Source organism: Thamnophis elegans, chromosome 4 (genome assembly GCF_009769535.1).
Source record: "Thamnophis elegans isolate rThaEle1 chromosome 4, rThaEle1.pri, whole genome shotgun sequence".
Classification (NCBI taxonomy): domain Eukaryota; kingdom Metazoa; phylum Chordata; class Lepidosauria; order Squamata; family Colubridae; genus Thamnophis; species Thamnophis elegans.
Genome location: NC_045544.1, coordinates 139,814,406 through 139,838,249, shown reverse-complemented (window position 1 = coordinate 139,838,249; position 23,844 = coordinate 139,814,406). Strand labels below are relative to the sequence as shown.

Here is a 23,844-nt window from a genome sequence, read left to right as displayed (position 1 = left end):
TCACCCTCACCCTTAACCTAACCCTAAACCTAACCCTAAACCTAACCCTAACCCTTAACCTAACCCTAACCCTAACCCTTAACCTAACCCTAACCCTAACCCTAACCCTAACCCTTAACCTAACCCTAACCCTTAACCTAACCCTAACCCTAACCCTAACCCTTAACCTAACCCTAACCCTCAACCTAACCCTAACCCTAACCCTTAACCTAACCCTAATCCTAAACCTAACCCTAACTCTAAACCTAACCCTAATCCTAAACCTAACCCTAACCCTAAACCTAACCCTAAACCTAACGCTAACCCTTAACCTAACCCTAAACCTAACCCTAACGCTTAACGTAACCCTCACCCTCACCCTTAACCTAACCCTTAAGCTAACCCTAAACCTAACCCTAAACCTAACCCTTAACCTAACCCTAACCCTAACCCTTAACCTAACCCTAACCCTTAACCTAACCCTAACCCTTAACCTAACCCTAACCCTAACCCTAACCCTTAACCTAACCCTAACCCTTAACCTAACCCTAACCCTAACCCTAACCCTAACCCTTAACCTAACCCTAACCCTAACCCTTAACCTAACCCTAATCCTAAACCTAACCCTAACTCTAAACCTAACCCTAAAACAAACCCCTAAACCTAATCCTAACGCTTATCTTAATTGAAATCGGCTTTTTGCCGCGGCGCCATTTTAAAGTGCCCTTCTGTTGCCGCACTGTTGTCGCAGTGGTGATGACGCGCAGTGATGACATCGCGGCTTTAGCAACGTGCTTATATCTCTGCGGATAAGGGCTTCGCGGTTTTGTCATGCCACGGCCTAGGCAGGAAACCCTATACTGTTCCAGACAAATGGCTATCCAGCATCTTCTTAAAGACTTCCAGTGTTGGGGCATTCACACAAACCACCCATAAAAACCCAGAAAATTCTTTTAAATTTTCTTGGGAGTTTTTCTAACTCAGCCATTGTCACCTCACTTAAGCAGTTTCCTCTCTCCGTGGGGAGGTTTATCACATTGGCCTTGGCATCCCCCAGAAAGCTTGGAAGATTATCTCTAGTGCCCTCTTAAAACCAAAATGCTTTTTCTTTTACAGACAAAATAAAAACCGGGTTGGGGGGGGGGGAACAGTGAGAGAGTTTCCAGTGGTTTTTATTAACGGATGAACAGAAGGCCTGGGGCTGTTGAGTTCCACCCCTACTCGAATTGGTTGTGCTTGTGGTGACTTTTAAAATTGAGTTTTGAGTTTGAGTTTGAGTTTGATTTCATTTGTATGCCGCCCTTTTCCCTGAAGGGGGACTCAGGGCGGCTCACAACTCAAGTGAAGGGGGATACAGACAGTTAACAACAACACAAAAATAATACATAGTTAAAACGCAACAATCATACCATTCGAGATAGGGGCAACGGTTCTTTAGCCCCAGGCCTGTCGGCACAGCCAGGTTTTAAGGGCTACGCGGAAGGCCTGGAGGGTGGTGAGGGTGCGAATCTCCACGGGGAGTTCGTTCCAGAGGGTCGGAGCAGCCACAGAGAAGGCTCTCCTCCGGGTAGTCGCCAGTCGACACTGGCCGGCAGATGGAATTCGGAGGAGGCCTAGTCTGTGGGATCTGATTGGTCTAGTGGAGGTAATTGGCAGCAGGCGGTCTCTCAAGTACCCAGGTCCAATACCATGAAGGGCTTTATAAGTGACGACTAGCGCCTTGAAGCGTATCCGGAGACCAATAGGCAGCCAGTGCAGCTCGCGGAGGATAGGTGTTACATGGGTGAACCGAGGTGCACCCACAATCGCTCGCGCGGCTGCATTCTGGACAAGCTGAAGTCTCCGAATGCTCTTCAAGGGCTGCCCCATGTAGAGCATGTTGCAGTAGTCCAGTCTAGAGGTCACAAGGGCGCGAGTGACTGTTGTGAGGGCCTCCCGGTTCAGGTAGGGATGCAACTGGCGCACCAGGCGAACCTGGGCAAACGCCCCCCTGGTCACAGCTGACAAGTGGTGTTCAAAAGTCAGCTGTGGGTCCAGGAGGACTCCCAAATTGTGAACCCTGTCTGAGGGGCGTACTGTTTGACCCCCCAGCCTGAGAGATGGAACACTTGGCCAATTAGTAGGAGGGAAGCATAGCAGCCACTCAGTCTTATCTGGATTGAGTACAAGCTTGTTAACCCCCATCCAGTCCCTAACAGCCTCGAGGCCCTGGCACATCATGTCAATCGCTTCATTGAGTTGGCACAGGGCGGACAGATACAGCTGCGTATCGTCCGCATACTGGTGGTATTTTATCCCGTGCCGTCGAATGATCTCACCCAGCGGTTTCATGTAGATATTAAGTAAGAGGGGGAACAGGACCGAACCCTGCGGTACCCCACACGTCAGGGGCCTAGGGGTCGATCTCTGCCCTCTGACCAACACCGACTGCGACCTGTCCGAGAGGTAAGAGGAGAACCACCGTAGAACAGTGCCTCCCACTCCCACCTCCCGCAGTCGTCGCAGAAGGATACCATGGTCGATGGTATCGAAAGCCGCTGAGAGGTCAAGGAGCACTAGGACGGAGGCATGACCTCCATCCCTGGCTCTCCAGAGATCATCGATCAATGCGACCAAAGCGGTTTCCGTGCTGTAGCCAGGCCTAAATCCCGACTGGAAGGGATCCAGATAATCGGTTTCCTCCAAGGACCGCTGGAGCTGAAAGACTACCACCTTCTCAACAACCTTCCCCACGAAGGGGAGGTTGGAGACTGGACGATAGTTGTTTAGGACGGCTGGATCCAAAGATGGCTTCTTCAGAAGGGGTCTCACCACCGCCATCTTAAGAGCGGGGGGAAAGATCCCCTCCCGAAGAGAGGCGGCAACAACCGCCTGGATCCAGCCCCGTGTCACCTCCCTGCTGTTAGCAACCAGCCAGGAGGGGCACGGGCCCAGTACACATGTGGAGGTACTTACAGCTCCCATGTGAGATCTCGGCTGTTTCTTCCTTTTAAGCCTGAAGATGACGAATGAGACTTCGTCGAAACGTCGCCAAGACACTTCCAATTTTACGCAGGAGAAAACCCGAATAACCAAAGACCTACATATTAACACCCGCGAAAACCTCAGAAAACATAAATATATATATAATCTTCCCTTTTTGGTTCCTTTTCCTTTTCGGTGTCAGCCATTAGAAGGCGGATGTGAGTCAAGTTCACACCTCATTTAAGAAAGAAACTGCAATTCTAACAAGGAAACAGAAAGATTAAAAGAGTCTCCTTGCTAACAATCGCAGGATAAACAGAGATTAAGGCCAGACTATCAAACAGTAAACAATACCTCAATCCAGGAACTCCCCACTGAGACAAACAATCAAATAATTAACCACATCCTAATCGAGGAAATACCAAAACAAGACATACCCAACAACAACAACAATGACAGAGCAAGCCACTTGTGCATGAAGAGAGAGCAAACTCCACTCCTTTCTAGCACTGATGATGTTCCCTAGCTGGGCCATGAAATGCCTGCAAGGAAAACCACCAAGCTCAGAGAGCACCAAGGACCCGTCCTCCATTCCTCCTCCTCCTCCCACTCTGCAAATCCCACTCCTTTCTAGCACTGATCATGCTACATTGGCTGCAATCATCAAATTACAGGTAGTCCCTGACTTACGACCACAATGGAGGCCAAACTTTCGGTTGCTAAGTGAGGCATTCATTGAGTTTTGCCCGATTTTATGACCTTCATTGCCACCGTTGTAAAGTGAACCACCACGGTTCTTAAGCTAATAACGCGATTGTTCAATGAATCTGGCTTCTCCATTGACTTTTGCTTGTCAGAAGGTCGCAAAAGGGGATCACGTCACATAAACCTTTATAAACCGTCATAAATACGAGTCGGTTGCCAAGTATCCAGGTTTTGATCACGTGACTACGGGGGCGTGACTGTGGGGCTGCTGCAACCGTTGTGTGAAGAATGGCCCCATGTCACTTTTTTTCCCAGTGCCATTGTTAACTTCAAACGGTCACTAAATGAACTGTTGTAAGTTGAGGACTACCTCTATAAAGTGATTTTTTTTTTAAAAAAAATTCCATTGTGCAGCATTGGACCTGGGACTTCCAAACGTCTGGTTCAAAACTGAACCCCCTTCTCACCACCCACGTTATGCCAGCTCAGCAGGGGTGGGTTTCAGCTGGCGTTACTGCCAATTTGGTGTGCCCGCAATTTGCTCGCAAGTTGCCTATAAATAGGTCTGCATATGCGCAGAACATTAAAAATGTCCAAAAAAACCAAACCATGCCGCCTTGTTCGGTGGCATGGCCAGCCTGCCATCCCTACCAGTTGGGCCACCCAGTCACAATTTCCATTTCCCAAACCATTGCGAACCGATAGCAACTCACCTCTGCAGCTTGGTTACATACCGTATTTTTCGGAGTATAAGACGCACCTTCCCCCCCCTAAAAGAGGGTGAAAATTTGGGTGCGTCTTATATACGGTAGCTCCACCCGCCCGTCCCCCACCCTGTGACCTCTGCCTCCTTGCAGCAAACGGAAAAATGGGCCTTGCGGAGGCTCCAATAGGCTACAGCAATCCCTGCAGCCTGAAACAGCTGATGATCGGGAGGGTTAAACTGAAACTGAAAGTGAAACTGGCTGTTTGCTCCAGGAGGCAAATTGCTGGGAGGCAGAAGCAGATATTTTTTTCTTGTGCTAATCAGGCTGTTTGCTGTTTGCTGCAAGGAGGTAAATCAATAACTATAAATGCCTACAGAATGTTCAAATTATTAGACTTATTTTTTAAAGACTGCTTTATTCTTGTTCTAGGCAGCTTAACAAAACGAAGAAGCTTTTTTAAAATAAATGCTTGATCTGAAGAGGCCCAGTGCTATTGTATCTCCTTTTAAATAGCAGAGACTAACTCTACTTCCAGAAAGCCACATCACTTTTAACAGCATCTGCACAAGTATAGTCTGAAATGTAACACTACAAACAGTGTATATTGTCTTTGCTGTTTGCTGTTTGTTGCAAGGAGGCAAATTGCTAGGAGGCAGAGGCAGATATTTTTCCCTTATTTTCCTCCCCAAAAGCTATGTGCGTCTTATACTTCGGAGCATCTTATACTCCGAAAAATACAGTAATTCAAACATCATAAAGGTGATACAAAGATGAAAGTCACAGCCTAAGTTCCTTTGAATTTGAAGAGGAAATAACAGGAGATAATAATAGATACAGAAAGAGCCGAAGCGGAGCAGTGGTTAGGGTGCAGTACTGCAAGCCATTCAGCTGACTGTTATCTGCAGTTCGGCGGTTCAAATCTCACTGGCTCAGGGTTGACTCAGCCTTCCATCCTTCCAAGGTGGGTAAAATGAGGACCCGGATTGTTGTTGGGGGCGATATGCTGACTCTGTAAACCGCTTAGAGAGGGCTGAAAGCCCTATGAAGCGGTATATAAGTCTAACTGCTATTGCTATTGCTATACTGAGCAAAAAAAACAAACCTTTTTTCCTGTTATATTAAAAAAGATGAAGTAGGCATTTTCATCAAACTGCAATATTTACGAAAAGTTGCAACTAGGGAGGGAAGAGCTTACTTATCATTTCTTTTTTCTCTTTCATTCCTGCAACTTCAACTGTTCTTATATTTTATATTCAGAACTGTACTTTCATTTTGCTGCGCCGGAAGCCGCTTTTTTTTAGAGAGCCGTTGAGACCACTTGGAGGTTTATCTCTGTCCTCAGAGTCACCTGAGTGGTGCAAATGGGGGGTGAAGCCTTCAAGGCTGCAGGACACAGGGCAGAAATCATCCTGCAGCCAAGAAGGCTCTGCACCCATTTGCACCACTCAGGTGACCCCGGAGGACACAGACAAACCTCCAAGTGGCCTCAACGGCCCTCTAAAAGGATGCAAATGACCAGCTGTCTGCAAGGAGCATCAATCTTTCCATTCCCCACCATCCAGAGCTATAGCAATAGCAGTTAGCAATAGCAGTTAGACTTATATACCGCTTCATAGGGCTTTCAGCCCTCTCTAAGCGGTTTACAGAGTCAGCATATCGCCCCCACAGTCTGGGTCCTCATTTTACCCACCTCGGAAGGATGGAAGGCTGAGTCAACCCTGACTCAGCTGAAGAAGCTCTGGGGACAACCACAACCTGAGTGACTGAAAATCTCTCCAGACTTTTAGCTACACAATTTGGGATGAAGACACTTTGAATGGTTGTGGGAGTAGGAATGGATTTCCAGAGGAAAATTGCAGACTACAGGAACCATTTGCACCACTCAGGTGACCCTGAGGATGCAGACAAACCTCCAAGTGGCCTCAACGGCCCTTTAAAAGGATGCAATAGCAATAGCAGATTTTTAGCAATAGCAGATTTTTATATACCGCTTCATAGGGCTTTCAGCCCTCTCTAAGCGGTTTACAGAGTCAGCATATTGCCCCCAACAACAATCCGGGTCCTCATTTTACCCACCTCGGAAGGATGGAAGGCTGAGTCAACCCTGAGCCGGTGAGATTTGAACCGCTGAACTGCTGATCTAGCAGTCAGCCTGCAGTGCTGCATTTAACCACTGCGCCACCTTGGCTCTTTAAAAGGATGCAAATGACCAGCTGTCTGCAAGGAGTAGAAATCCCTTCCATTCCCCGTTATTCAGTCAGAGCTGAAGAAGCTTCTTGGTTGTGAAGCGAAACATCTTCAAAAGAAAAAACAAGAAAGTCCTAGAAAAAGCACCTTGGGACAACCAGGACCTGGATGATGGAGAATCTATGTAGACTTTTAGCAACACAATTTGGGATGAAGACCCTTTAAATGGTGTGGGCGTAGGAATGGATTTCCAGAGGGGAAAAAATTGCAGACTACAGGAACTATTTGCACCACTCAGGTGACCCTGAGGACACAGAGAAACCTCCAAGTGGCCTCAAGGACCCTCTCAAAGGATGCAAATGACCAGCTGTCTGCAAGGAGGATCAATCCTTCCTTTCCCCACCATTTGGTCAGAGCTGAAGAAGCTTCTTGGATGTGAAGCAAAAGAAAAAAGTCCAGAAAAGTCCAGTGGCCTCCTGAAAAAGGACATTTTGGGGACTGAGAATCTCTACGGACTCACAGGGAAAGAAGTGCATTTACTAAGCAGACAGTCGAGGTTTCGTTTTTAGGGCATAAGACGAAAAACTTGCAAGATTCAAAGAAGCACAATCGCCTCCAGACAAACCAGGAAGTCAAACCCGTCAGGTTGAGGAACATGGGCGCTGGGGACTTCCCTTTGCCAGAATCCGCCCACCTCACAGGCATTGTAGCCGGCTCTGACTCTTAGTGGTAGTATAGCAGTTATAGCAATAGCAGTTAGACTTATATACCGCTTCTTCATAGGACTTTCAGCCCTCTCTAAGCGGTTTACAGAGTCAGCATATCGCCCCCAACAACAATCCGGGTCCTCATTTTACCCACCTCGGAAGGATGGAAGGCTGAGTCAACCCTGAGCCGGTGAGATTTGAACCGCCGAACTGCAGAACTGCAGTCAGCTGAAGTAGCCTGCAGTGCTGCATTTAACCCCTGCGCCACCTCGGCTCTCGTCCTTGACTTACGACCACAACTTGAGAGACCGCCTCCTGCCAATTACCTTCCTACGACCAATTAGACCCCACAGATTAGGCCTCCTCCGAATACCATCCGCCGGCCAATGTCGACTGTTGACCCCTCGGGGGAGGGCCTTCTCTGTGGCTGCTCCGGCCCTCTGGGACGATCTCCCCGTGGAGATCCGGACCCTCACCACCCTTCAGGCTTTCCGCAAAGCTATCAAGACCTGGCTGTTCCGGCAGGCCTGGGGCTGATGAGTTCCCAGCCCCACTCGAATTGTTGCGTTGTTTTTAATTTGTTTTTGTATTTGTTTGTTTGTTTGTATTCCCCCCCCCACCTTGTTTGTTAGCCGCACTGAGTCCTTCGGGAATAGGGCGGCATACAAGTGTAATAAACATTTACATTTACAACTGAGCCTCAAACTTTTGTTGCTAAGCGAGACAGCGGTTAAGTGAGTTTCGCTCCATTATAACACCTCTCTGCACACCGTTGTTAAGCGAATCGCTGCAGTGGCGAAATTAGTCTCACGGCTGTTAAGCAGATCTGGCTTCCCCGTTGACTTTGCTTGCCAGAAGGACGCAAAAGGGGACCGTGTGACCGCGGGACGCTGCAACCGTCATAAATATGAGTCAATTTTCACCACAGAATTTGGATCACACGGTCGTAAGTGTGAAAAACGGTCACTTTTTTTCAGGGCTGCTGTAACTTCGAAGGGTCACTAAATAAATGGTTGTAAATCAAGGACTACATGTATTTTACAAAGGGTGTTTCATCTGTCATCTCTTTTGCGGTAACCGCGCCAAGGACTTAAGGCAGTTTCCTCCCACCCCCACAACCGAGGGCCTTCCATATGCACTGGATTACAAGGCCCATGACCCTGAGCTGCACCCGGCCTTGGATTGAATTGCATCCCCAGCCTTAATTCCGTCTGGAGGCTGTTGCACTCAGAAGGCTAATGTTACACACGGGTGTGTAAGATTTCTCGGTCAGTCTCTCTCTTTGGAAGGAGAGATAATAATAATTTTTAAATAATTGGACTGTGCTGAAATGAATAGGTTAACCCTGAGAATAAAGGATAAAGAGGCATCAGTGTACTTCAAGACATGGGGAAGATGTTATGATGGGTTAGAGAAAGAATATGAATAAGATAGAAAAGAAAGCAAGAGAGAAGGAAGAAGGAAGAAGGAGAAGGAGAAGGAGGAGGAGAAGAAGAAGAAGAAGAAGAAGAAGAAGAAGAAGAAGAAGAAGAAGAAGAAGAAGAAGAAGAAGAAGGGCTGTACTGAGAATCAGAATAGATTAAATAGATTAAAAAAATAGAATTAGGGGGAATATTGTTATACATGTTTTTGTATAACGTATTTAAAGTGAATGCTAGAGGTTAAGATTAGATTTTGAAAAAGGATGATATGAGATAGCAATATATAGCAGTAGACTTATATACCGCTTCATAGGGCTTTCAGCCCTCTCTAAGCGGTTTACAGAGAGTCAGCATATTGCCTCCAACAATCTGGGTCCTCATTTTACCCACCTCGGAAGGATGGAAGGCTGAGTCAACCCTGAGCCGGTGAGATTTGAACCGCTGAACTGCTGATCTAGCAGTAGTCTGCAGTGCTGCATTTAACCACTGCGCCACCTCGGCTCTAGATATACCCAAGAACAGTGTTATGACTATTAGAAGGATGTGGTAAATATTGATTAATTGAAAAATGAAGGAATACTTGCTGATATTAATAAATATATATAACTAGACTCTGTTTGTCTAAGTAATGTAGTAATTTTTATTTGTATTAATATTGGTTTTGTACCAAAATGAGCGATACTCAGATATCACACTGTCCATGCAATGATGTTGATGATATTGGATATTTTTTAAATAAAAAAAATTCTCGGTCACTCTCTTTCTTTGGAAGGAGAGATAATAAAAAGTAAATAATTGGACTGTGCTGAAATGAATAGGTTAACCCCGAGAATAAAGGATAAAGAGGCATCAGTGTACTTCAAGACATGGGGAAGATTTTATGATGGGTTAGAGAAAGAATATGAATAAGATAGAAAAGAAAGCAAGGGAGAGAAATAGAAACCCACTATTAAATATAAAAGGGGGGAAGAGGGGAGGAAATAGAAAAATAGTAAAGTACTAATACACATGTTCAAAGAATGAAACCTAGGTAAAAAAACAGATTGGAAAATATAACGAGGAAAAGGGAATGTAAAATGGCAAATATCAAGTTAGAACCATTGCGAAAATACACCAGACGGAAGAGGGAAATAGGTAACCACAGCAATTTAAGAGGAAAGGAAGAGAGGGAAAGGAGAGGAGAAGAGAGGGAAGGAGAGGGAAAGAAGAAAGGAGAGGAAGATTGGGAGGGAGAGGAAGAGGAGGAGAGAGAGTAGGAAGGGGAAGAGGTAGAGAGGAGTAGGGGAGAGGAAAGGGAAGAAGGAAAGGGAAAGGAGAGGAGGAAAGTAGAGAAAGGAAGGAGGGAGAAAAGGAAAGGAAAGTATGTTGGCAGTAAAACAAAACAGATGTATGGGATTGTAAGCCAAGCAATACCGATCATATATTTTAATTTTTTTATATGGAAAAATGAATGTTTAAAAATGTGATAAGAATAATAACTAAGAGAATATATACTTGCAAATGTGCGTATGAGACTAAAAATAATCAGTCCAGGGTAGGATTTTACCTGGCATCAGTTCAAGGCTTCCAATTAAAATACATCATATATGATCTGCCCTCCTTACAGCCTTTATTCATTCTTTCATTCATTTATTGAATGTATATGTTGTCCCTATCCTTGATAAGGCGACAGTGAGTCCTCGACTTACGACGATTCACCTAGGGACCCTTTGAAATTACAACAGCATTGAAAAAGGTGATTTACTGTGTTTCCTTGAAAATAAGACTGGGTCTTATATTACCGTATTTTTCAGAGTACAAGACACACCTTTCCCCCCCAAAAAAGAGGGTGAAAATGTGGGTGCATCTTATACACTGAATACAGCATTTTTGGTCTCCTGAAACTCCGCCCCCTTCACAAAAATGGACGTGTATAGTCTTTAGGAGGCTTCCAGAGTGCTCCTGGGGGCTGGGGAGGGCAGAAATGAGGGGGAAATGGGCTATTTTTTGCCGGTACAGTTGGAACGGGCACGGTGGCATCCATATGCACATGCGCACACGTCTTAGCACCTCCGTGAGCCCCCGTGATGCTCCAGCTGCTCTGCGGAGTGGCGCGCAGGTGCTGTATGCGCAGTGCGTGGAAACACCAAAGACTTAAAAGACCGGTAAGGAGCGCGGGCGGGCGGGTGGGCACTCGGGAGCACCAGAACGGAACAGTTTCCGGTGCTCCGGGCAGGCTCCGGTACCAGGGTGTACCGCCTGCAACCCATCACTGGTGTGAAAAATTGTCAGCCGCCACTTTTTCAGTGCCATCATAACTGCAAATGGTCCCTAAACCCTTTGGTGGTGGGACTTATCTCCGGGGGTGGAGGGGGGAGGAGGATGAGTCTGCCTATCGAGATGAGATGGACTGGTTGCTTTCATGTTGTGGAGACCATAACTTGGTCCTTAACACCAATAAGACCGAGGAGCTTATAGTGGACTATAGAAGGAATAGATCGGAGATCCAGCCTTCGGTTATCAATGGAGGCCGAGTGGAGCAAGCGGCCAGTTTTAAGTTTCTGGGTGTTGCTGTAAGAGGACCTGAGACCTGGGGAGCTCACATGGCAGCCCTGGTCAAAAGGACCCAGCAGAGATTATACGACCTGAGATTTCTCAGGAAACAACAACTTGACGGAAAACCGCTGGTGACCTTCTACCGCTGTACCATAGAGAGTACTTTAACTCACTGCGCCTGTGTCTAGTTCGCCAATTGCACAGGGGCAGATAGGACAGCGCTCCAGAGGATCAACATCATTGCCCAGAGCAGTGTTTCTCAACCTTGGCGCCTTTAAGTCCTGTGGACTTAAAGTCGCCAAGGTTGAGAAACACTGGCCCAGAGGATCATGGGTTGCTCCCTCCCGTCCTTGGAAGAGCTTTAGAGCTCCAGCTGCCTTTAGAAAGTTCAAAACTTTCTTAAAGTTGCATCTCATCCTGAGCACCCTTTTTTTTTTTTTTGAACTATTACCATCTGGCAGCCGGTACAGGACAATAAAAACAAGGACAGATAGGCTGAAAAACAGCTTCACTCCCAGGGCAGTAACCATATTGAATTCTACAGTAGAGTGCAATATTAATGCAATATCGGGTTTTCAATTCAATTGTATAGAATGTGAAGGATGTGTCTCTATGGTTTTTTTATTTTTATTTTACAGTTATAATATGCACTGAAGGTGGCGTTTAATTTTGTTGTATGATGTGCAATGACAATAAAGTAAGCGAAACAAATGGTTTGTGGGTCAAGGACTAATTCTACGCAAAATGCCATCCCAGTAAAACAGCCGCTGAGCTCCTAGGATTGAAAGAATGCTCCCCTGGCATTTTTTTCCAGTTAAGAATTCAGAAATGGACAACCCTATTTTTTCCTCCAGGATATTTTGCCAGCCTCCCAGGTCCTGCTGTTAGCCTGGGGATCACTTAGCAGCAAACATTTTGGGCTCCATTGTGGTCATAAGTTGAGGACTACATGCAGTTACACAACCTCTAGCAAAGCTACTCACTCCTGACCTTCCGTCCCTCCCATATTATATAATTTTCTTCTCTAAGATATAAAATGGAGGAAGGGACAGTAAAGGAGGCAATGATCAGCTGGGGAAGAAATTTTGGCCATAATATAGAGTTTAAAAAAATGGGATAAACTAGGGGAAATAAATTATAAATTTACGACGGCAGTAGCTTACGAAGAAAGTCTCTATAAAATGTTTTATAGATGGCATATGCCCCCAGTGAGATTGCCCAAAATGTACTCAAATTTATCCCCCAATTGTTGGAGATGTAGCCCCAAGTCTGGAACATTCTACCATATGTGGTGGACGTGCCCCATCACAAGGAAATAGTGGTGCAAAATTCAGAAATGGTTGGAAGAAATTACAGAGCAAAAAAATAGAACTAAAAGCAGAAGCATTCTTATTAGGACTATTAGATTAAAAAAAAATGGATAAACAACTTCAATGCATAATAATAATTCATATACTCAATGCAGCTTTCGCACAAAACTGGAAAGAAATCAATACACCCGCAGATGAAACAATAATCTTTCCCTCCTTCTTCATTCACTCCCTTGGTCAGCCATTCCCAGCCTGTTTTCACATCAAATCTGTCCCATCTCCAGCGTTTTCCCAGCTCCACTTCCCCAATTCTTGCAAGTTGCAGAGACATAGAATGGGATCCAGGAGGGAAGGGAGGTAGGCTGCTTTGAGTATGTTCTAATTTAATGGGGGGGGGAGAACCGGGGTGACACGATAGCTGTCTTCCAATATTTGAGGGGCTCAAAGAAAAGGGAGTCACCCTATTTTCCAAAGCACCTGAGGGCAGGACAAGAAACAATGGACGGAAATGAATGAAGGAGAGAAGCAACCTTGAATTAAAGAGAAACTGCCTGACAGTGAGGACAATTAACCAGCGGAACTGCTTGCCACCAGAAGTTGTAGGTGTTAGAAAATCACTAGAGATTTTTAAGAAGAGAAGAGCAACTAATATGATGAAAGGCCTGGAGACCAAAACATATGAAGAACGGTTGCAGGAACTGGGTATGACTGGTTTAATGAAAAGAAGGACCAGGGGAGACATGATAGCTGCCTTCCAATATCTCAGGGGCTGCCCCAAAGAAGAGGGAGTCAAGCTATTCTCCAAGGCACCTGAGGGCAGGACAAGAAGCAATGGGTGGAATGTAATCAAGGAGAGAAGCAACTTAGAACTTAGAGAAATTTCCTGACAGTCAGAACAATTAACCAGTGGAACAGAAGTTGCCTCCAGAAGTTGTGGGTCTTCCATCACTGGAGGTTTTTAAGAAGAGATTGGACAGGCAATTGTCTCAAATTGTACAGGGTCTCCTGCTTGAGCAGGGGGTTGGACTAGAAGACCTCCAAGGTCCCTCCCAACTCCGTTACTCTGCTTAGTCCTTGGCTTATAACAGTTTATTTAGTGAACATTCAAATTTACAACGATACGGAAAACTGACTGAACCATTTTCACGCTTTATTTTATTTTAGGAAATTTATATTGCCGCCTATTCGTGGCAATATATCCATTTAGGGCTTTTGGTCATGTGATCAAAATTCAGACACATGGCAACTGGTTCATATTTATGATGGTCGCAGTGTCCCGGGGTTAAGTGATTCTCTTTTATGACCTTCTGACAAGCAACGTTAAGGGGGAAAGGGAGATTCACTTAACAACCATGTTACTGTCTTAACAACTGCCGTGATTCCTTGAACAACTCTGGCTAAGACCGATCGTAAAACGAAGCAAAACTCGCTTAACAAAGTGTCTTGCTTAACAACATTGGGCTCAATGCTGGTCGTAAGTCGAGGATGACTTGTAAATGCACTTTTTAAAAAAATCTAAGACTATTGCATAATTTCGGTTTTGCCTCCCCCTTTTTCCAGTTAGATTTAAAGGCAATCCTCGAGTTACAAGCATTCACTTAGCGACAGTTTTAAGTTACAACAATGCGGGGGGTGGGGGATCACTTATAACCACTACTTGCACTTTCAACCATCACAACACCCCCCAAGATAACAGCATCAACATTTGGGCACATGACAATTAGTGTATATTTACACCAATGATCATTATTTGCTATGCTAGGCCATAGTAACTCTTGGGTTGAGAGGGACGGGCTGGCCCAAAGCCCCCCAGGCCTAAAATCTGGTCTAGTGGTTAACGCACCACGCTAGAAAGCAGGAGATGGGGAGCCCTAGTTGTGCCTTAGAAGGAAAGCCGGCTAGGTGACTTTGGCCAATCACCAGGAGACTGGGAGTTCTAGTCCTGCCTTAGGCATAAAAGCCAATTAGGGAACTTTGGGCCAATCACCAGGTGAAAGTGAGTTCTAGTCCTGCCTTGGGCATAAAAGCCAATTAGGGAACTTTGGGCCAATCACCAGGTGAAAGTGAGTTCTAGTCCTGCCTTGGGCATAAAAGCCAATTAGGGAACTTTGGGCCAATCACCAGGTGAAAGTGAGTTCTAGTCCTGCCTTGGGCATAAAATCCAATTAAGAAACTTTGGGCCAATCACCAGGTGAAATGAGTTCTAGTCCTGCCTTAGGCATAAAAGCCAATTAGGGAACTTTGGGCCAATCACCAGGTGAAAGTGAGTTCTAGTCCTGCCTTGGGCATAAAAGCCAATTAGGGAACTTTGGGCCAATCACCAGGTGAAAGTGAGTTCTAGTCCTGCCTTGGGCATAAAAGCCAATTAGGGAACTTTGGGCCAATCACCAGGTGAAAGTGAGTTCTAGTCCTGCCTTGGGCATAAAAGCCAATTAGGGAACTTTGGGCCAATCACCAGGTGAAAGTGAGTTCTAGTCCTGCCTTGGGCATAAAATCCAATTAAGAAACTTTGGGCCAATCACCAGGTGAAATGAGTTCTAGTCCTGCCTTAGACATGACAGCCAGCTGGGTGACTTTGGACCAGTCCCTCTTGCTCAGCCCAACCACCTCACAGGGTGGTTGTTGCTGTTACTTTTGTTGTTGTTGTTGTTGTTGTTGTTGAGAAATTAGGAGGAGGAAGGGGTGTTGGATATCTCCTCTGCCTTATTTGTAAAAATAATAAAGGTAGGCTTGCAAATACCGGTAAATAAATAAGGGTGGACAGAGCCAAACTTCCCTGCTCCTACACCAGCCACTTATTCTCTCTTCCAGACTGCAATCTAAACACTGGTCACCTCCAGAAAGACTCTAAGATCCATCATCCCCAGCAAGCACAGCCTGCATGCCAACCAGACTGTGGCTGTTCATTACAATCAGAACAGGAGAGGAAACGGCAAGAGCTAATTCTGAGGTTGCGATTCTGACACCACAAGCAGAGGAACTCAGGGTGGCCGGGGATGATGGGCGCTGTCGCCGATTAAACATGCAGGGCAGGGGACGATGGGCGTTTGAGGCTGTGGCGTCCTACGAGCACTCAAGGCTGGAAAAGTGCAGTGGCGGGGATGATGGGAACTATCTCAAAGCTACCAAAAAGGGGGGGGGGCAGGGGTTGGGGATGATGGGATCTGGCACCCGGATGATTGTGAACCGCCCAGCACCAGGATGGGGAATTGCAAGCGAAGCAGTCAGGTGGAGGGATTGGGGGGGGGGGAGATATATGGAGTTGGGGATGATGGGATCCCATCCTCCCCAATCTCTATATCTATGGACATTCTGGGAGGGTGGGGGGAGGGTGAGGTTGTGGACGATGGGAATTGTAATCCCAGGAACAAAACACAAGGCCGGGGAAAGAGATACAAGGAATATATATATAGGGTTGGGTGTCAAAAGCGTACAGATATGGGGGGAGGGGGGGGAGTGGAAACTAATACAAAGGGGGAGGGGCTGCTGCTGTGGACGATGGGAGGTATAGTCCCGGCGCACGTGCCCACAGAACCAGGCTTGGCGGAGAGCGATGGGTGGTGTAGTCCGGCGCCTCGGCAAGGCTCGAGCGGAGGGTCCCCCCTTCGCCCCCCCCCCTCCTCGACCTGTCATATTGCCCCCCCCCAAAAAAAGCCGGCCTCGCCCCCCGCCTCTTCCGCCCCCCCCCGCTTTCCTTCTCGCCCCCCCACCCCCCCGAGCGCCCGGAAGTGCCGCTCCCGGGAAGGAGCCTCTCCGGGCCCGGCCGGGCCTCACCTCATCCTGCAATTCCTTGGCGGCGTCGGTGGCAGCGGCGGCCGCGAGACCTCCTCCTCCTCAGCCGCCGCCATCTTGGCTCCCCCCTCCCTCCGAGCCCCCTCCCTCCGGCTTCCCCCCCAGGCCCCGCCCCGCTCCCCCCCCTCGCCCTCGCGCAGCGGGTCCTGGCAGCACCGCCGACGCCCTTTCCCCCCTACTCACCCGCGGCAAGCGCTTAAGAAATTCTCCCGTCCGCCCCATCCGGGTGGCTCTCGCCCTTTGTTAACTCTCTGGAGAGGGGACGGTGAGAATGAATTCCATTTGGAAGCGCGGGAACCCGATTCGACTTGGGAAAATTCACTACACCCCTTCCAGGACCGTACGGCAGCAATTAAGCGAACGGTGGGGACGCTTTCGTGGGGGCGGGGGTGGGTGGAAAAAGAGCCGGAGAGGCGCGCCGGCCAATAGGGATGCAAAAGGGGAGGGGCGTGGCCCCGAGCAACCAGCCAATGGGAGGGAGCAGTTCAGGCGGCCTCTGAGGTGAAGGCGATAAGAGGTGGGGGGGGGGGGGCTTTGTAAAGGAACATGGTAGATTATAGACATAGGAAAAGTATAGAAGGATATGTGCGAAAGATATTGCGACATGATTCTTGAGAAAACTTGCTTTTTGCAAAATTCACTTCATTTTCCCACGCTTGCCAGCTCTAAATTGAAGAGTTGTTTTTGCTTTTGCTGATCATTATTTTTAAAACCATGCCAGATATTATTATTCAACTACATCTGGCAATCAAAATAAAAGAAGACTTTTTTAAAAAACGAATTAAAATAACTCTTTGCTATACAATCGACTAGAAATAAGATTCTTTCTAGAAAAACATATTGCAACTGTTGCTTAACCTCTTTAAATCCATGGAGGCTCTGATTTCTATTCCCCGAGATAATAAAAAAAAATGGCTTGTTCTGTAGACTCTGCATCTGTATCACAGCAAGAGAAAATTCTCTTCACTTTTCTAAATCTATGGGCTGGATACTTCCGGCTCTTCCCGAGGGTGACGTCCCGTCCAATCAGAGCGCAGGGAAGGTGAGTAGCCCTCCCCAATCCCATTGGAGGGCGGGAAATCAGTGCCCCGCCCTTGCAACCAATTAGAACATGGCATTCTTACCTGAAGTTACTTAAGAAATCAAGGCAAGGAAAGGGGCGGGGCAAAGTCTCCTGGAATTAAGGGGCAATTTCATTTAATTGGCCCTTAATTGGAATTCAGCAAAAACTCTTGTGCACAACGTTAATTATTTGGGCTGCTTTGGGTTAGCAACTTGCAAAGGATTTTGGCTTCACTCTTAACCATATTATGTACATAACCATGGTATCTTGTACATGCTTGGCAAACCAAATAAATAAAATAAAAATATGGGCAAGTTTCACACACTATGCTTCTCTGTAGCCAAAAAGCGAGGTCTTCAACCAACTATAATTGCCAAGGAATACAGTATTGTACATCTTGGCAAAGTAAATATGTGGACTTCAATTCCCAGAAATCCCCAGGGAAATCTGGAGAATTCTGGGAGTTGAAGTCCGCCCTTCTTAAGGCATGCTGGCTGGGGAATTCTGGGAGTGGAAGTCCACCCTTCTTAAAGCATGCTGGCTGGGGGATTCTGGGAGTGGAAGTCCTCCCCTCTTAAAGCAGGCTGGCTGGGGGACTCTGGGAGTGGAAGTCCTCCCCTCTTAAAGCAGGCTGGATGGGGGATTCTGGGAATGGAAGTCCTCCCCTCTTAAAACATGCTGGCTGGGGGATTCTGGGAGTGGAAGTCCTCCCCTCTTAAAACATGCTGGCTGGGAGATTCTGGGAGTGGAAAACCACCCATCTTAAAGCATGCTGGCTGGGGAATTCCGGGAGTTAAAGCCCATATGTCATAAAGTTATCAACGCTGGACATCCTTGGTTTACCAGGATAGGAAATGTGATTATCATTATTGAACTCTATGAATCTTCAGTTGTTTTCATCGACAGCCTGCAACAGAGTAGGAAAATAGTTAGGCTCTTCTACGATGACATTTAAACAATTTGCATTGCACAATGAATGTGTGTATGTGTAATATGAACTCATCATTCAGCTCCAACCACATATATTTGGGTGCAACATCCACGGCCTGCAGAGAAGCCCAAATGAAGCCAACAGGAGTTACCCACTAACAAGCAGCTTCATGCCCGCAGTGTTATGCATGCTACAAATTATTATTTTTTTTCAAATTAGCATTCAAATTACTTGCAGTTGTGGCCTTAAAAAAAAAACACTGGCAGGTGATATTAAAATGGACCTTTGAATGGCTCAATCCAATAGAAACTGCTCTTTTTCAAACTTTTTACAATCTTAAGGTGGATCATTGCTTTTGTGATGTGGAGACCAGTGGTGGGATTCAGCCAGTTCGCACCTATTCGGGAGAACCGGTTGTTGGAAGAAATCTCCTTTTGTTTTTTTCCACTTTACAGGGCTAATCCTGTAAGGAAGGCAGGAAGGAAACAGTCTGGTGTTGTTTCTAGCCTCATCTTTATTGCCCTGCTTACAGAAACTGCCTCTCCGGTTAACTCTTAGTACATTGTCACAGCTAAGGCGACACGCCCATCGACCTGAGCGATGTTGAGTTGGCCACACCCACCCAGTCACATGACCACTGAGCCACGCCCACACAGCTGGTCATTAGGGCAGAGAACAGGTTGTTAAAGTATTTGAATCCCACCACCGGTGGAGACCATAACTTGGTCCTTAACTCCAATAGGACCAAGGAGCTTATAGCGGACCAGAGATGGTATTCAGCAGATTCTGACCAGTTCTGGAGAACTGGTAGTGGAAATTTTGAGTAGTTCAGAGAACCAGTAAATGCCACCTCTGACTGGCCTAGCCCCAGGGATGGGTTGTTTCCGCTTCAGTGCATGCAAAAAGTTTGCACACGCGTGCTAGTTTTGCTCCCATGCACGCCAGGCACGCGCTCTGCGCACATGTGCATTTACAATTGTTCTGTGCATGCAAAGAACAGAAAAACAGGATGGCTACCGCATAGGAGAACCAGTTCGGGGGCGTGGCAGGCCGGGGTCGCTGCCGTTTCTAGTGGCCCCTGCCGTTTCTAGTGGCTCCTGCTAAACCACTACCATTTCAACCGAACCAGTCCAAACTGGTAGGGACCCACTTTGGCCTCACCACTATTCTCTGCCCCCCTGAGTCCCAGTGGATGGGGAGGAAATGGGGATTTTGCATTATCCTTCTTCCCCTGCCACACCCACGAAGCCACGCCCACAGAACAGGTAGTAAAAAGTTTTGAATCCCACCACTGATTCCATGGGAGAAAATGCTCTCTAAATTAATCTTTTTGCAGGGTAAATATCCATCATCTGCTGATTTAACAATTCTCCTTAAAAGCAATGCCTGTTTATACCACACTGTTCTGGCTAAGTGTGGATTCACTGCTTTGGCCCTACATGGTATGTTAATTGGAGCTTATTCAAACTGCGAACAAGGAAATACATAGGCCTTGTAGCATTTTCCATTGCAGACACTGATGAATCAATGTATTTTTTCTACCACTAACTTATTTATCTCAAGTTTAATACACACGGATACACACACATATATATGTATAGCCTTTATTGTCATTGTACAAAATAAATACAACTAGATTGGTTAAATTAGATAAGTAGACTTTAATTCCCAGAATCCCCCAGCCAGCAGGCTTTAAGAGGGGTGGACTTCCACTCCCAGAATCCCCCAGCCAGGAGGCTTTAAGAGGGGAGGACTTCCACTCCCAGAATCCCCCAGCCAGGAGGCTTTAAGAGGGGTGGACTTCCACTCCCAGAATCTCCCAGCTAGCAGGCTTTAAGAGGGGAGGACTTCCACTCCCAGAATCCCCCAGCCAGCATGCTTTAAGAGGAGCGGACTTCCACTCCCAGAATTCCCCAGCCAGCATGCTTTAAGAGGGGAGGACTTCCACTCCCAGAATCCCCCAGCTAGCAGGCTTTAAGAGGGGATGACTTCCACTCCCAGAATTCCCCAGCCAGCAGGCTTTAAGATGGACGGACTTCAACTCCCAAAATTCCCCAGCTACTGTGCTTGTTGGGGTAATTATAGTGGTGGGAAATTCTGAGAGTTGAAGCCCACCCTTCTTAAAGTTGCCGAATTTGTAAGTATTTGGCCAAATGATCCCGAAGTCTCAACTCTTACTATAATTTTATGTATTCCATTAAATGTTTCATAGCCCCTAAAAGCTGCTGCATTCTTCAAGGTCTTTTTTATTTTTTAATTTGAGCATTCACAGACTTCCACATTCTTGTTCTGGACAGGACATCTGGATTTATTCAACATAAATGGAAAGGTATTTGGCCATCTGGTGTTAAGTAGGGTTACTTAGAATGAAAGCATCCTGATTTTAACAGTGTTCCCTTCCAAGTAAATGTCTTATTAAGAATCCAGTTGTGATTTGACAGATCTCTTCACAATGTTGTTATGCTTACCTTTTAAATCAGTAGGGCATCATTACTTTTGAAATAAATAATTGTCCAACCAATCCTATCTATATATTTATGTAAAATCCTACAAAGATATATTTTGTGTTAAGTTATCTACAGGATTCCTCTCACTGGCAAACTTCCAAAATTTATATAACCAATGCATGACTAACCTTCAATTCCCAGAAAGTTTTTTTTTCCATGCAGCCAAATTTATACTGCTCTTATTATCTGTTGATTTGCAAACAAAGAGGAAGGGGAATTAAGGATTTGCCAGTTAAATTTCTGTTCTGTGCTAGAAAGGACATTCTCCATTTGTGCTTAATTTAGGAAAAGGTCCTTATTATGCAATCTTTAAAAATTTTTTACCAAGTCTTAAAACATTATCACTGGACATTTAAAAAAAAACACCAAATATCTGAAGCTGTTTTCCATTTTCTGGAGACATTGTTTAAATATAAAATTTATTTGAAGACTTTTTACATGCTGCTGGCCACTCCAAGGTAGGGTAATCGGATATCCTGACAAAAGGAAATGAGAGGCAGTCTCGCCTAGTGGGTAAGGTGCTGCTCCAGAGACCAGGAGATGGTGAGTTCTAGTCCTGATATGAAAACCATCTGGGTGAATTTGGGCCAAGCACCAGAGGACAAGTGAGTTCTAGTTCCATATGATTCATGAAAGCTAGCTGCATGATTTTAGGCCAATGACCAGGAGACGGTGAGTTCTAGCCCTGGCCTAGTTGTGAAAGCTGGCTGGGTGACTTTTGGCCAGTCACACACTCTCAGCCTAACTAACTTCCTCACAAGGTTGTTGTTTTCAGGGACATAAGAGGAAAGAGAATTACTATGTTCTCACTACTTCAAATAACTTAATAAAGGTGGGATAAAAAAGGTAATGAATAGAATAAAATGGGATATGTCCTCTGTTTGGTAAGCATAGCCTTAAAACCAAATATTGTGCAGCTGTCTGAATATCTCTGATCAGTTTTCACCAAGCCGTCTCAACTCAGTTAGGAAAGACTCTTGATTCACTGTTAACAAAAGTACAGTTTACTAAAGCCAAGTGGTTACACTGAAGCAAAGCCGGATCTGAAGTTTTGCACCCAAAAGCATCTGGTTAACTTTTCCCTTCTTCTCCTCCCCACCTTTCTCCTAAGTATCTTTTAATTGTCCAATTACGTTCAAAACAAATTGCTTTAGTAACAGTCCCTGGCTTGGCAGGATGGATGGCATCAAATTTCATTCCACGAGCTTGGAAAGGCCTGTGGCTCTCACCGGACTGCACAAAAAAGTAGTTTCGATTTCCCTTTGGGGAATATTTACGGAATATTAAAAGAGGCAGAATATTATATTTCCCCAAAGGAGAAAAATCTTAACAAAGGCAGAAAGCAGGGCTGGTTTTCCTGCCGAAGCCTCAAGTCTTTACAAATGATAGAATAGAATAGAATAGAATAGAATAGAATAGAATAGAATAGAATAACAGAATTGGAAGGGACCTTGGAGGTCTTCTAGTCCAACCCCCTGCTCAGGCAGGAAACCTTACACCACTTCAGACAAATAGTTGCCCAACATCTTCTTAAAAACATCCAGTGTTGGAGCATTCACGACTTCTGGAGGCAACTTCTGTTCCACTGATGAATTGTTCTCACTGTCAGGAAATTTCTCCTTAGTTCTAAGTTGCTTCTCTCCTTGATTAGTTTCCACCAGTGGTGGGATTCCAATTTTTTTTACTACTGGTTCTGTGGGCGTGACTTGGTGGGCATGGCAGGGGAAGGATACTGCAGAATCCCCATTTCCTCCTGATCAGCTGGGACTTGGGAGGCAGAGAATAGATGGGGCATGGCCAGCCAGAGGTGGTATTTGCCGGTTCTCCAAACTACTCAAAATTTCCGCTACCGGTTCTCCAGAACTGATCAGAACCTGCTGTATACCACCTCTGCATGAAGCCCACTCTGAAACCTCATTTCAACTGAGATTAGCTTAGCTTCCACTGTACTGATTTTAACCTGGCTTTGTGCCCAATGTACAGAGGGTGATAGAGGCTGTGTCCAGGATTTGTCGATGGGTATTTAGGAAGGTCAAGTTTTCAATCACAATAGAGCTGGAAGGGGCCTTGGAGGTCTTCTAGTCCAGCCCCTTGCTCAAGCAGGAGACCCTGTACCATTTCAAACGAGTGACTGTCTCTTCTTCAAAACCTCCAGGGATGGAACACCCACAACTTCTGGTGGGAAGCTGTTCCACTGGTTCATTGTTCTGTCAGGAAATTTCTCTTTAATTCCAGGTTGTTTCTCCACCCACTTCCACTCGCAATTAACCCAAAGGATCTTTTATTATCCCAATATAAGAGAATAGGAGCCGAGGTGGCGCAGTGGTTAGGGTGCAGTACTGCAGGCCATTTCAGCTGACTGTCATCTGCAGTTCAGCGGTTCAAATCTCACCGGCTCAAAGTTGACTCAGCCTTCCATCCTTACGAGGTGGATGAAAGGAGGACCCAGACTGTGGGGGCGATATGCTGACTCTGTAAACCGCTTAGAGAGGGCTGAAAGCTCTATGAAGCGGTATATAAGTCCAATTAAATAAATGAATAAATGAATGAATGAATGAATGAATAAATAAATAAATAAATAAATATTGGTAGCTGAGGGTTCAACTGTGTGCTCCTTGGCACTCTCTTCAGTTTGGTTTTCTTAAGACATTTCAGAACCTGACTACAGAATGTTACCAGTGCTAGGAGGAGGACAGAGAGGAGGACGGGGATTGTGGAGTGCTGCTCCCTTGTAGATATTTAATGACCCGACTATGAGACATCATCAGGGCTAGAAGGGAGTGGAATCTGTGGAGAGGAAGAGAAAGAGGACTGTGGGGTCCTTGGTGCTCTCTGAGCTTTCTTGCAGGCCTTTTGTGACCCAATTAGGTAACATCATCAGGGCTAGAAGGGAGTAGTGTTGGAAAAAAATGTCCTCCTGGATTCAGTTCCAAGTGAGGGAAAAGACACTGGAGACATGGAGGCTGCTTAGAAAGATGGTTTTAATGGTGGACAGGACCACATGGCTTGAGGTCCTTGGGGAAAAGGCGATCATAA

General features: G+C 46.0%; 1 protein-coding gene across 1 annotated transcript in view; it reads right to left on the bottom strand.

The window, feature by feature from the left end:
- The window catches only part of NCOR1 (nuclear receptor corepressor 1), a 156,216-nt gene extending 139,831 nt beyond the window's left edge, over window positions 1-16,385 (bottom strand). Inside the window, exon 1 of the mRNA XM_032216146.1 lies at window positions 16,290-16,385. The gene's annotated coding sequence lies outside the window, so the exon portion shown is untranslated. The remainder of the gene's footprint in view (window positions 1-16,289) is intronic.
- Window positions 16,386-23,844: the final 7,459 nt, after the last annotated feature.